Genomic DNA, 6,000 nt, shown 5'->3' with positions numbered 1-6,000 from the left:
CTATTTACCAAAGGAAAACTAAACGCACCTAAGTCGGGGCAACAGCAGCTGCAGACAAGCTCAAGAGCCACCGCGCTACCAGCGCGGCCAGGAGAAGTGAGCCTCCCCCACCACAGACAGCGCGCCGACCAGCTTTATCTGCTCAGTTAAACCAACACCAGTTTAAGGTATCCTATCAAACGCCTACCTTCAAATTAAATGCATTTTATCTATATATAATAAAATCAGGGTGATATACAGTGTCTGACAAAAAAAAAAAACCCAACATTTTATCTACAGATTTTGATAGACAGCAAATCAAAATAATTCAAGGAACAAAATGCACTTTGTGCAAGTAGCTTATTTCACTGTGTAGGCTAAATGTATTTTGAGGAAGGATTACATTTTGTTTGGCAATTTATTTTATTGACAAAGCGTATTTCATCAGATACTGCTTCGCATTTTGTAGACAAATGCATGTTGTCAAATACCCTATTTCCTCTGGTGGATGAAAAGTATTTTTCCACAAATTTTAAAACTTCTCTGGAGAGCACAATGAATTCCACACAACAGTAGGTTCTACAAATAGAGTGTTTTTATTATAAATTTGTTAAAAATAGTACAATTTAAGAGTATACCTGGAATGTATCTGTATTAAAAAAAAATGGAGTTTTTTGTTCTGATACAAGTGTGGTTGTGATCCCTCACAATAATGAATAATCATATATTTCTATATACCTTTTAGTGAAATCAGAATCAATATCTAAGTAATTTGGGGTTCTGTAACTGTAATTTATGCAGTATTTTTGCTGCAGATTTACCTTCAAAGTAAATATATAAGGTCTTAAAATGGTAACTGCCAAAGTCATTCCTACCATTTTTGAAGACAATTATTTTCACTGGTTTCTTTCCGAAACCTTTTGTCGCAGGACAGGAGTATAGCGTCACCTCAGCAGAGCAAGAAGCTGCTCTAACAACAGAAGCACTGCTCCTGAGAGTGCCAGCTTCAGCAAGCACCCTGTTTGCTACTTCTACTTTTGCCCAGTGCTGCTTTTTTACTCCACTTTAATAATAAAAGAAATATTCAGTTCCTTCTAAACAAACTCGGTCCTAAGTGAGTAAGCAAACCCATGGAAAATAGACTACTTGAATATAAAACCTAAACGTACAGAGATCATGAAAGAATATGTGCAATTAACACCAAAATATTCCATAGGAATCAACCTACATTTATTTTGGAAGAGGACCACTATGTAAACAGTGGTGGGAAAAAAAAACCCATACAGCCTGGGCCAAGGAAAGGGGCCTTCCAGGGAAGGGGAGAGCAGGAGCAAACAAACAAAACCCCCTTTCGTATTTGAAATGGTAGGCTGAACTGAAGCCCTTGCTCTTCGCATCTCAAACCAACCTACTCTTTTCCCCCCTTGCAGCCACAGCTTCCAGGCATTGCTACACAACCAAGGTAACTTGCAAAGAACCATCCTGGTGATGGTATCAGTCCTCCAACTCATAGGAAGCATTTCCTTCTTGCCTGATTTGCAGCTTTCAGGAAGGAATTCACATCATTTCCTGCTTCCAAGAGAAAGACTCCTATTCCAGCAGTTCAGCTAGAAGAAAACCAGAAGATAACCTAATGGAGAGAGTTCACATGAAATGCATGACTGCAGATTTCATACACCTGTTCTAATTATATTTATATAAGTTGACCTTGGAAGTAAGATTTCAAATATTTATCTACTATCACTTTATAGGATGAGTATTTGTTTCATCTGGAGTTAACACCTAGTAGGAATAACTATCTACTTACTGCAGCAGCCTGCATAAGGCAGAAGCCCTCCTACTCTGCCTCACAAGGAGACAAATCCAGGAAGGCAGCCTGTGATGCCCCCCTACCTCCACAGCAAGGTACCAGGGCTTGGTACGTGCTTAAGGGCGCTTCCCTGCAGCAACAATTTCCCTCAACTCTAACTCCTTCCCTGGCCAAAACAGACATGAGTCTTCCTGCTGAGGTCCTCCCTCAGATGTCTTTTCTCCTCCCCTGTTCACAAAAGCTACAGCAGGATAAATAGAGATGATGAAGCACAGAACGGGGGACACTACTGGACTAACACTTGTTACTGGGGAGTAAAGCATAAGGGCTGTGGTTCCCTACCAAGGGAGAGGAAAAGAAAGATCTGTCACACACAGCATCCTGGATCCTCCTACAGCCTCCTGGAAAACCACTGCCTCCCTCCAGATGCCTGTCTTCCCTAAAACTGAGCCCATCCTGCCCTGCCTTCTCAAAAATACCTTTCTTGACCCACCTAAAGCCACTTCATTGCCAAGGAGCTCTTATATCCAGCTTTGGTTTTAGCATATGATGGACACGAAGAACATGCATTTACTGTGCAATCAGGAATGTTTTAATGTTTGTATTTGGGACTACTTTGTGCATCTAGCACAGGGTATGGCTTGCTATCCAAAACTCCCAGGGAAACAGGATAATTGGGCAACCTGCCCATCTGTCTGATCTGTTGGCCAGTTAAAAGGTTTACAGCCATAGCTTACTGCTTGCATCCCCACCTAGCTCAGTTCTTCCACAGAGGGAAGTTCTCAGTGTTCTTGGCCCTCATACAGGCTGCAGATGGTTCTTTGGAAAAGCTTCTTGAAACCATTTTTTGTTTCCTATATGTGCCAGGAAACACTCTTATCCAAAATTATTATTTTCAGAGCTGGAGAGGGACAAGGAAAAAGTGAGGGAGAGTACTAACTTGGTTAAAGGTGTATGCAATAATCTTTACCTTTTTCCTTCTCTAGTTGAAAGTTTTGATGGTCCTTGAAGTAAGGTTCAAGGCAAAGGCTTTCCTTTTTGTTTTGTTTTTTTTCTTTTTTTCTTGCTGTACACACTCTAAAGAGAGTCAAACAGCATTACAAGCAATGGGGGGGATCCCAAGACAAATACTCTGCAGAAAAGTGCAAAAAAATATTGTGCAATTTCAGTGTGTATGTGCACTGAAAGAACTGCAAAAAAAAGATGTTGAAATGTAAGAAATTACTAACATAGCCAGTCATTTCACTGTAGAAGGTACGCAAACTGGTAAAGCACTGCTCACCCTTTGGTAAATCCATGTTGACTATTACTGATAACCTCCTTATGCTTCACATGTTTGGAAGTGGATTTCAAACACACGTGCTGCTTCATGATCCTTCCAGGGACCAAGGTGAGGCTGACCATCAATATATGAAAGTCATAACATTAGTCTTTTACAAGTCACCAGGAACCTCCCCCAGTTGCCATGAGTTTTGATGAAGAGCAATGCCAACTGATCACATAGGTCAAATCTGTCTGTATCTTAGGTGTATCCCATCCACCTTACATATTTGAATACATCCAGCTTTTCGTAAGTAGCCCCTGGCCCACTGTTCCCTCATTGCTGGCTGCACCTCTGCTTCCCTAACTGTGCTGGTACACAGAGAGGTCTGAGAGTAGAGTTTGCTTGTGAAGAGCAAAGCAAAACCTGCAAAGACTACTTCACCCTTTTCCATATTGTCCATCACTAAGTTTTCTCCCTATCCATGAGGGGACCCATGTGCCTAGAACTTCCTATTGCAATAAGCATAAATACCTACAGGACCTCTTCTTGCTATTCTTGAGGCCCCTTGCTAGTTTAGCTCTAGCTGTGCTTAGGCCTTCCTGATTTTGTCCCTATCTGAAATTTTTTTTTTTTTTTAAACCAAAACAAACACACACTTCCTCTGTTGCTTTTTCTTGTTCCCACTTCTTACCTACTTCCTTCTTGTCTTCTGGCTGATAGAGAAGCTCCCTGCTTTGTCAAGCATACGGGGTGGTTTCTTACTGAGCTCCTGTTCCTCTTCCTCCAAAAATCAGCCAGTCCTCTCCAGTCCCATTCCTTCCTGACCACTTTCCAGGAAATTCTGACTACCAATTCCACCAATAAGCCAGTCTTTTAGTTCTTATCAGGAACATGCATTTGAAGAGCATTTCCCAATCGTCTCCACTTACCATTCACTCGTTCACATCCTAGAGTGATCTCAAAGCATGTGAATTCAAAATAAACATTTGGATGAAACTGGAAGACATTCTCCAGATATGCACGAAACACACTGCAAGTGCAGAAGGACATTCAGTCCTTGGCAGCAGACTAGAGCTAGGCCAGAGCGTACAGCGCAGACATCAGGTCTTCAGCACCAACTCCTACCGGTCTCCGCTACCTGCTAATATAGATGTAGCCATTATCTTGTGCCCTCTACGCCTAACCACCTATGAACTGGATTTACATTTAAAGGTTTCTGGTGAGAGGTTTTGGGGAAGATTTAGTTGATAGCCATTAAACTGAGAAAAGGTTTCATAAATATCCACACTGGGTGATGTCCACAATGACAAATGCAGCCTTATAAAACTTGTTTTCCTAGACTTACCTTAAAATAAATAGGAAACACTTCTCCAGAGGGAATTTAGAGAAACAGCCTAATTTTGGGTCGTGTGAATCACCTTCTTATTGCCTAAGAATCAGTTTAAACATAATACTCTCATCAGGGTAAACCTGATCTTTGTAAATGACAACAACCCAGGTTACCTACTTTGACATATAAAGAAACAATTTACTGTCAGAGAATAAGATGCAAATCTTTTTAACATTGTTGCTAACCCTCATGTCATGAGGTAAGTAGCTCACACTAGCAAGAGGTAAGTTACGTGCTTTGCACTAGTTTTCAAGCACGTGTGCAGGTCCATCCTTACGCAGCCAGCGCTGCACAAGGGTCACCCAAGGCTCTGGTTGTGGTGGCTGTAGCAAAGGTCTTTCCCTCTCAGCACTGCAGAGGTAGAGTCTGTTTCTTTTAGGTTAGAGACCTGTTCATGTCCTGATCCTGGAGAAAGTCATAGCTGATTCTTTTCTAAAGTCTATATTCTGAATTAAATATATGGTTTCATATTATAGACTTACAAAAAAAGTATTTGTAATTCCATGTATATTTAGTTCTCTGTCTTCAAGGCACGCTCTTGGTCAATGTGCTTTGAAGTTGCAAATTAATAAAATATTAGGTGCAAAGCAAACCACACGTTGATACCAAGTATCATCTAAATAAATCAGAAATAGTCAAGTTCACTATCACATGCATCGCCCAGAAAAATCACACAATAACTGTACTATAACAGCTGATAGATTATAGCTCACCTAACCTAACAGGTTAGCTAGACAGCTATACTTCAATTTTAAAAATTGCCAGTTGTTGCATGTATTATCATTATACTAGGACATCTTGGCAAAAATTAACAGTTACCCAATTCATAGAAATTACTTTCATTATTTTTGAAGCAGCTACTTTCTTTGAATGTAATGACTAAGGAAAAAGAAACAGATGTTTCTGTTGCTAAGGAGACTGAATAAAAAAATGAGATAAAGCAAATATTTAAAATATTTTTTAAAAAGGAAAATTCATTTCACTTTAAATTAACTACTTGCTTTATAACTAGCAGCACAGCCAGCTATCATATAACAAAACACCAGCACATTTCTTTTCTTACATTGCGATTGTTCTACTACAATATATTCTGCATATCTATTCTGGGACAGCATAGCATAACAAATGAAGATGCCTAGACACATACAGCAGTATCTCTATGTCTTGAGTAGCTGCAGATGCTCATTGTCAAAAGCGGATAGCTGCATAATAAGCTAGATCTCTGCTTAAGTAAAAAAAACCATCAACTGTCCATGAAACGTGCCACACTAGAGTTATGACATAGCTAATACTTAAAAAAAAAAAAAGAGTGAAGATGCAATCTTCTAGAGCAATATCTCAAAAATTAGGCATATTGTTTTAACGTATATATTCACACTGCTATAATTGACCAGGTATTGTACAAGCAGGGACCAGATGTCCCTGGTGGTACCAGGTGGTATAAAAACCTAGGTCAGTGGTAACCTGCGTGAAGTAAAGCTTCTTCTACTGTACGTACTTAACTGTGTTACCAGTGAACATTTAAGGAGAATGTTAAAGTAATTAGAAAGTAGCGAG

Source organism: Apteryx mantelli, chromosome 14 (genome assembly GCF_036417845.1).
Source record: "Apteryx mantelli isolate bAptMan1 chromosome 14, bAptMan1.hap1, whole genome shotgun sequence".
In the NCBI taxonomy this organism is placed as follows: Eukaryota; Metazoa; Chordata; class Aves; order Apterygiformes; family Apterygidae; genus Apteryx; species Apteryx mantelli.
The sequence above is the reverse complement of the archived record's forward strand: the minus strand, read 5'-3'. Positions refer to the sequence as shown.